The following is a 9270-nucleotide window of genomic DNA, read 5'->3' as shown; positions in this document are numbered from 1 at the left end:
TGCACTATCTCACTGTGAAAATGGAATGCAAACCATGGTTTTAGCCATCATCACTGTTCTCTGAAGGAGACTCACTTTGCTGGGACTTTGTGGTAACACCCATGTCCCTAAATGTAAGTGACTTTAATGTGTCAAAAGTTTGGGGGCATTCATGATCTCTGTTAATGGAAGAGCAGCCTCATCTTTGGGAAATCTATGGCAAAATTCTCTTTCCATGGAACGCCTACCATTAACCCGGAAGGAGACCCATTCCTATCTCTAAAACCTTTGATGAGATTTTTTGGCTACGTGTATATTCTACTGCTAATCCTATGGAGTGCTGCTAAAAGTTCATTTGCTGTGGGAGTCCTAAGAGCTGCCAACAGGTGGACGTGGTGGAGGCTGGGCAGGTGGTGGGCGCTGGTGATGAAGATACAGTCACTACGTCCAGAACAGTTTTATGGATGAATTGAGCACCAATCTAACAGGCACAACCTGTGAGTGTAAAGTTATTTTTATCATTTTCTGCTGCCCAGTGCAATTTGATCACCTTTTAAGTGTCCAAAGCATTTTTGAACCAAAACCTAAATTATCAAAGAAGGCATCTAATAAAACTTAACCTCTTGTTATTTGCATATATATTAAAAAGAAATAGAGTGACGGTTTTTAGGGAATATTTGTTTTTAAAATGACATATGCACTCAAACATCTGGAATTTCAGTTTTTATTTTTCAATGAATTAGAGATTTGGGGTATGATGCAAAAAGTTCAGTTTGAAGAACACTTAAAAGATCCTTTAGCATTAGTAGCATCAGAATATAAATAGCAGCATACGGAGTAGAATTATAAACTAATAAAGACTTATTACTCCTTTAGAATTTAGAAATATTTCTTATTGGCTTATTACTGTGATTTTCAATGCCTGCTTTAAATTCTAAAACTGAATTTGCCTTAGTATTTTCCAGTATAGAAAGGATTCTATATTGTGTCAGTATTCAAAATATGGCTGGTCCTTGCTGGAAGAACCTGGTGACCTGCCCCGTAGTTTTTCAACTTAGGACTAGATTCTACATTAGCGCTGCTATGTTAGGGATTGCTCCACGGGCGTGAGAGGTCCTGTAGACCTTTCAGGCCACGTTCGTTTTTTAGGGTTGTAGTAGATCCCTTAGCATGGGTCTTGAGTAGAGCATGAAAGTGAGGCTTCAGGGCATAAGGTCTTTTCTTTAAAAATGGTTGAGAAAGATTTTCTCATGAAGTTGTCTCTTTTTGAAATTTAGACTTCTAACAAGATGCAAATTATTTCCCTTTTATCTGATAAGGCATTCTATAATTCATGAAATGAAATGCCCTTAATAACAGAGAATATAGCCATTGAGAAATTTGAACCCATATGTATAGTATTGATAGTTTTTAGTAATATTGTTGCTGCATTAGTTACGAAGTTTCTTTTGTTGAGAAGTGACAGAAAATGATTTAAAAACAGAGACATTATTAAAATGATCCTGAAGATTCTCATAGGATCAAAGGAAGAGTTGAACAGGCGGCTTTGGGAAGGGAAGGTACCATGGAAATGTACAGATCAGGTCAAATGACGCAGCTCTGGGGACACTAGCTTAGCACCAAATTTCAGTTCTTGGGAGAAAGAGTCTTATGAGCTAGTGTGACTCAGTGTCCACCGGGCTCAAAGAGCTGGGGTGAGAGGGGCAGGTCACACGGCACAGATCGGCTTTTAGGGGCCGGCCACCACCGTGGGCATCTCCCCAAGAGGGAGAACACGTGAATTACTGTAGCTGAGCAGCTACCACCATGAGAGGTGTTGAATTTAGAAATTACAGCTTCCAAGTTCTATGTGATATATTTTGAATATCTCTCTCTCTCTCTCTCTCTCTCTCTCTATATATATATATATATATATATATGTATAGATGTGTGAGTGTGTATATATATATATATGTGTGGGTGTATATATACATGTATGTATACTCCCATATATATATATATATATATATATATATATATATATGAAAGATTCGGGGACAAGCATATGTATGTGTGTATGTATATAATATATGTATGTGTGTGTGTGTGTGTGTGTGTATATATATATATATATATATATATATGTAATAAAAAATCAGGTGGTTTCTTATACATATGCTGTAGCTATAATTAGCACAGTTGTAGGGAGAATTATTGCAATACCAGATAATTCGTTTCAAGGAATATCATCTTCAGTAGTATAGCCCAACCCTCTTGTCAGACACAGACACTTACCACAAGGTCATTGGAATAGAAATGTCATGAATGGGAAATCGCATATAAGACATATTTAGTGAGTTACTATAGAAGCCAAATGCCTTGCGCTCTCAAAATCCCCATCTGTGTTTGCCCTTCACCCACAGGTACTCAAGAGTCCTCGTTAACTCGTTCACTGATTTCATTCATCTGTCTTGATGTCCTGTTCTGTCAACCTCTATATTAATCATCAGGAACTCAACAATAAGCTTGTCATGGTTCTGGCTCCCAAGGAATTTCAAGTCTAGAAGATAATTTATTTCAATAGGTTTGAGCTACAGTTTAGGATCAATCAGGTTCTTTGACAGAAGGAGATCCTTGTATTCTAGGGATTCCTTTTTGCGCTGTCCAGTCAGTCCCTTCTTATTTCTCAGAGTGGAGTGAGGATGTCCAGTAGTGTGGATTGGCAATAAGGTCAAGATCTTGAGGCTCGTATTTCTCTTGTATGGACTGCTTGGAAGTTCTCTGGCAGTTAGGACCCCCAAAGACCTCTAACATTCTACCAAAACATCTTCACCCTCAATTTTTGCTTGATGTCTTCCTCATGGGAAACTAATTTTAAAACTTATTAAAGGTTATAGCCAGGGGAGGAAATAGCATTGGTGGCTATATCAGTTAGGATTCTTCTGGTTGCAAATATTAGAATATCTAACTCAAACTAGCTGAAGCAAAGCAAACATGTGGCTTCAAGCACAGCTGTAAGTAGGGCTCAGTGATGTGGTCATGAAGAGTCACTCTTGTCCATTTTGGTTCTACTTCCTATGGGTTGATTATATTCTCAAACAGTGAGTTTCAGTGCCACTTTTTCTGGGTTGATTCCATTTTTCTTTCATGATTGCAGGATAGTTACCGGGAACTATAAAAGTGAGTCATTGTTGTAGCATCTCTTGTTGAAGTCTTATTGGCTTTGATCAGGTCATTCGACCACTTATAAACCTATTATTATGATCCAGAGAATGGAAAATGCTGATTGGTTTTGTCCTGGTCTTATTCTGTACTCTGAGCCCAATGTACATGGGCTGCCTTAGAAGGATGGGTTGTACATCCAGGGGAAATCTGGGTTCAGTTACCAGGAGAAGAGTGAATGAATGTACAGTGGCAAAAACAATTGATGGCATGTGATCCACTATTTTCTCCTTCCACCCCCATGGCAGACATTGGTAATAATCATGGTGCATTTTCTCACATGACTTTGGCAACCTTGTCATTGCAGTGCGGTAGTCAGCCACTAACAGTCCCTCAGAGTGAGCAGGCAAGATGAACATTGCCTTGATGGAGAAAGTACCTGGAAATTCTTAGAGAAAGTCATGTTTTTCCTCACCAGTAAATCAAGGCAGAAAGAGTAAAAGAATTCTAGAGTAAGATTAAAATTGATCATTAATGAGTATTTTTTGTTACTCCCCCCCCCATTTTCATTTCTCTCTGTGTTAGTTCATAGAAAAGGTGTGATCAACAAATACAGTGAATTTTTAAATTGAAAAATTTATTACAGTAAAAGACACATTGCCATTAATCCCCCTCAAAATACTCCCCCTTGCATTGAACACATTTATCCCATCATTTTTGCCACTTTCTGAAAGTTCTGGAAGTCCTCTTTTGTGTGTCTTTATTTCATCTTCCATCATGGCAATGCTCCATGTCACACATCAATTCTGGTATGGCAATTTCTGTCAAATACAAACATTATGGTGTGTCCTCGTCCACCTTATTCACCGGATCTGGCCCGTGCGACTTCTGGCTCTTCCCCGAAGTCAAAATGATCCAGGACATCAAGGCAGCCATGACAGCACAACTAAAGACACCCACAAAAGAGGACTTCCAGAACTGGTTCAGAAAGTGGCAAGAACATGGGATAAATGTGTTTACAGTGTGAGGGGGGAGCGGGGTTATTTTGAGGGGTATTAATGGCAATGTGCCTTTTACTGTAATAAATTATTTTTATTTAAACATTCACCATTTTTTTAATCACACCTTGTATAAGAAATATTTTGTTTATAGGTTTTGAGAAACTCTCCGGGGCTGTGGATTAGTAATAAATTTGTTCTTTCCAGGGTGGACATTAAAAGCTTTGGAAAACATTCTGTGATTTCCATGGGTACAACATGGCCAAAATAACTACATGTTTTCCTACGTGAAAAATGCAAAACATAAACAAATGAAATCAGATTCAAACAGACACGCTTACTTCTGGGGACCAGTGGTCAGGATTTCAAGAATTCTTAGTCCGAACCCTGACTGTGCCACTGTCACCCAGAACGAGCACATAAATGACCACCTGTGTGACCATAGGAATCCCAGGAGACCCCTGCCTTCCTGTGCCATCATCCCAAATGCTTCCAGCCTTGGCTCACTTAGGCTAGAAATTCCAGAATTAAACATTCATTTTGTGATTTTTTAAAGCTCTTCCTTTGTCTCCTCTTAAAATGCCCTTAGAAGGGTCCTGTGAAGAAGAGACCATTAAGTTCTACAGACCCTTTGCAAACCTATAGCAGGACTGTTGGATTGTCCTGTGAAAGCAGGTTTTGTTATATGGGAAGTGGGAAAAGCACTAGGGGGCAAGGCAGGTGCCAAAAAAGGATAAAAGTGTCCATAAAGAGGAGGCTGAGAAAAACCACAGACAAATGTTACCTCTCACTTTATAAATGGGTCTTAGCTGTATCCTTGAGGATGCAATTTGAGACCTTCCAAATGTCAGTGTTTATTCTGTCCATCTATCCTATATTAATTTAACAGTATTTATCGAGTACTATATCCAAGGCACTCAAGGGACTAAGAAGATATAATTTCTGACTGAGGAATCTTAATTACCTATTAAGTTATATACAGTGGTAAAATAGTACGTTGCTCTGTTTTATACAGTGTTTCAAAAGTTTTCAAGGTCAGATTCCTAAAATTATTCTGTGATTATTTGTACCCTCTACTCTAGAAAAGTGTGTTATTTTTTTCAATCACAAAATGTTGTGCTTCCTCAAAATTCTTTGGGGGTTTAGCAAGTAAGCCAGCACGATAATGCTGAACATTTCAGTTTGTCCACAGTATATTTATATAGTTGTCCTCAGTAATCTCTACCTCTTTTCCTCTCTCTTTCCTCTTTTCTCTCCTCTCTCTCTAACCCACTCACCTCTTTTCTCCCCCCTCTCCTCTCTATTACCCCCCTTTCTCTTCTTCTCTTTTCTCCTCCGTTTGTCTCTCTACAACCTCTTCTCTTTCCTCCGCATTCTCTCCCTCCTTAATCCTTCCTCCTCCTCCTCCCCCTCCTCTCCCTCTTCCTTCCCACCCCAACACTTCTTCCCTCTCTTCCTCTCATCATCTCTCTCTTCTCCTCTCTTTTCCATTCTCCCTCCCTCAGTTTTGCTTCTTTTGGAATTTGATCTGATTTCTGCCATTGCACACAGACCTCCATGTGGTGAGGAAGAGGAGGAATTTGGCCTTAGAGAGCTCAAGTTTACAGAAGCCCAGGCTTGACCCCACAGAGGAAGAGGAGAACCCTGCTCTTCCAGGATCCATCTATAAATTACTTCAATTAGCTGAGGTTGGGTTGTGTTTACTTTCCTGGGTCAGTTACCCAGGTGGGTGAATGTGTACCCTGCTGTCCCCACTCTGGGCTGCGCGCTTACCCTGAGGCCAGGGCCACAGTTACTGTGATTGGCAGCTCCACCAAGCTAAGTGGAGGTAAGGAGACTGGTTCCCTCACAAAGTGGGAGTGTTATTATCAGAAGAAATTTGGGGAAGGGATCCGAACAGGAAAAAGCAAAACAAAACAAAAGGCAACATTTACCCCCTTCCCATCTCCAGAAGACAATTGTTTATAAAATTATACATCATAAGAAATATCTCGGGGTCTTTAGTAACTTTTTCAGGATAAAATTCACTAAAGATAAGCAAAAGTCTGTAAATATTTCTTTTCATGCAGCCCTGATACATTGATATTGAATTCGAGTCAGTATCTCCTATGAAGGGAGGAGCTAACGTGTTACTTACTAACAACTAGCGGCTAAATCATTCACTCTGACGTAAAGAACAGGATGTTATAGTCTCATAAAAAATCAGTTTGTGAAAGCTGTCACAAAGCATCTAGAGACCAATAGAATAAATAATTAAAGGATCAATTCAATTCAACCATATTTATTGAGTGTATATTTTGTGCCAGGATCCCCAAATTAAATTATAAGTATACCAGGAAGAAAATAATAAAATGACTAATATACATCTGAAAAGGTGGGGATTTGCTCAGTATATCTCCAGCATGGGTACTGAAACTTGGGGTGGTGATGCTGGGGAGCAGGGGAACGGGCCTCACGGGGTGGATGGGCTCTGTCTACCTTCAGCCTCTGCGGGACAAGATGGGGGTGCCCCACAGTCACCACTGTACGTGCTTCCTCCCAGCCTGTCAGATGTGGCATGGTAATAATACCTTAGAGTTTCCTAGGGCCGTTCAGCCCATAAAGTGCTTTCATATGCACTGTCTCACCGGATCCCACAGAATGGCTCTGTGAGGTGGGCCGGGAACATCATGCCCAGTGAATGAGGGAGGTCCAGGAAGGTGAAGTGACTTGTCCAGCATCACACAGGTCATCTCATCTGAGGAGCTAGGACACAAGGTGAGCTTTTCTGAGTACAAGAGAGGCACTTCCCCCTGCACTGTACCCCTCAGTAGAGGGCTGACGGAGTGCCGACGCTCTTGGTGCCAGGTGCCCTTCTGCCTGGGCCTACACTGATTCCTGATCTTCCCTGCTTTCCAAGTGCAGATATCATCCAAGGAGGTGGAATCTGCAGTACATACATTAATCATCACAATTCCCTCGTGGGACTTTAACATGCTTTCTAACACCCTCTCACTTCCACTAACACAGAGAGTGCTAGCACCAACCTCTTCCTTTATGTCTCTTAAAATTTTGCAGGTTAGGTTATGTCTCTCAGATGTAGTTAGGGTTACAGATGTTTGTGGAGGAGTGAGCACTGTGACAGGGCAAGAAGGGACGGTAGGATTGGGCCCGGGCAGCCAGGAAACTGCATGGCTCTGCCAGCCCAATGGAGAGTTCCAGAGCGAAGACAGCCTGTTAAAGGAAAACTCACTGCGTGGATATGGCCAGGCCCTGTACTACTGCCTTGCTCAGTTACTGGCTGGGGGCCTCCTGGGAAGAGCATGACCTTTGCTTAACAGCTGCAGGAGCTAACAGCTGGAGGCTGTCAGGTCACCTCGTCCTTGAGGCTTGGTGGTAAGTCCTTTCTTAAAGGGGAATCTGAGGGCAGGCACATCTCTATCTGTGACAACTTCTTTTAGCATGCTGATTTGTGTTGGTCATTTAATTGTTTTATGTCTTTGGATCTTACCTCACTTTACTAAGAGTCAGGGCCTTAGACAACAACAAAAATTGCAAAGTAATATATGATAAAAACAAAAGAAAAAAAGTCAGGGCCGTTTTATGGATTTTTCAAAACCCCTTGTGCAAAGCAGCACATTAGATTTCCTATTAGATCACTGATTGAATTTGGGGACAAAATAACTGGGTGCCTTTAGAATAAAAAGGAAGGCAGTCTTCAAAACATCCATAGAAGAGAGATAAACATTACCTCTCTTGGAGAAATTTGGCAAGTTGGAACTAAGAACAAATGATAAACATGGGCTGTGTTTAAAATTTAATTAAGCTTCAATCTTTTCAGTGTATTAGCCTGCAAATACTTAATGTACTGGTAGAAACAAATTCTTCTTTGGAAGATGAATACGTGTAGTGCAGTCACAACTCCTGGATTTAGATTTGATTCATTAAGAGGCACAGTTTACAAAAGAAGTTGGCTTTCTGTTTTTGGGAGATGGGCTAGTCATGATACAGGTCACCAGCCCTTACAGAACCGCTTCTAAATAGTCCTGCAGTACTCTCTAGCTCAGAGAATGAATTTAGGGACTTATCAATGCCATCAGGAATCCCTCTTTGCAGGAGGAGATGGAAATTGGAATATTTGTGTGCCCAGATATTTTGGATCATGCCTGCATGGCTTTTCCATGTGTTAAAGCTTCCTGTCGTTATCTAAGAATAACAGTTAAAGCAATCATTCCTACTCACTTCATTTTGACAGTGCAAAAGCTGTAAAATACATTTCCCCAGTGGCAAAATACACTTGATAAACACAGAGAACTATCCTTTAAAAAACAGTTTTTAGAGCACAAACAGCTGTCTTCCATTTTTGGCCTAGAATGGGAACAACTAAAATGACGAATCTCACTAAGTTTTACAATGAAAGTGCTGACAAAGCCTTAACTACATAGTCCTTCACGTCTTTAGTAGCTCTGTAATTACAGTGCTAGTTTAGAGAAACAACAACTTCTAGGGCACGTTTAATTACTATCTGCCTTTATCATTGTCTTGCCTCCCAGACACTGACCCCCAATATCAGTCATTTATCTGCCCTGAAAAGGTAAACGTTTTTTGAATAAAACATCCTTATTTAATGCCATTTCTATCTAGAAGATACTCTGAAGGAACAATCAATAGTGGTTGATTAGAATTGGGACTCAAACCTCTTGGTAAATATTATGCTGCCTTTTATACTTCATTAAAGTGTCAACCTGCATTTATTTTTTATCTTTTTCTACATGAATAAACAAGCGTTATGGGTTGTATATCAGTGAAACAGAAGCCTAACAATGGAAATCTTCCCCAGGAAATTATTTTAGAAAATGTTCATTTTAAATGATTTTTAGGTTTAATAGGGGATAAATTGGAGAAGATTAAAAACACACACACACAAAAACCAAATTGATCTCTCTATTACTCAGTATAATTGAAAATTGTTCCTCAAAAAGTCATCAGTGCTGTAGGTATTATAATTTTGTGGGCATAGCTACCTTCCCAAACGGCAGGCTTTTAATTCCACATTCCCTTTCAAAAGCCTGCCGTGAGCCAGAGGTGGGGCTTGTACATGACTTTGGGACCCACCTGTGGGACACCAGGAAGTTGTGAACAATATCTGTGGTTGTTTCCATAATTCTCAGTC

At 40.2% G+C, this 9270-nt stretch overlaps 1 long non-coding RNA gene across 1 annotated transcript in view; it reads left to right on the top strand.

Moving 5' to 3' along the window:
- LOC141570107 (uncharacterized) overlaps positions 1-9270 on the top strand; it is a 252531-nt gene that overhangs the window by 35964 nt on the left and 207297 nt on the right. The gene's annotated exons all lie outside the window — the stretch shown is intronic.

The sequence above is a fragment of the Rhinolophus sinicus genome, linkage group LG02 (assembly GCF_036562045.2).
Source record: "Rhinolophus sinicus isolate RSC01 linkage group LG02, ASM3656204v1, whole genome shotgun sequence".
NCBI classification, from domain to species: Eukaryota; Metazoa; Chordata; class Mammalia; order Chiroptera; family Rhinolophidae; genus Rhinolophus; species Rhinolophus sinicus.
This window is presented reverse-complemented; position numbering and strand designations above follow the sequence as displayed.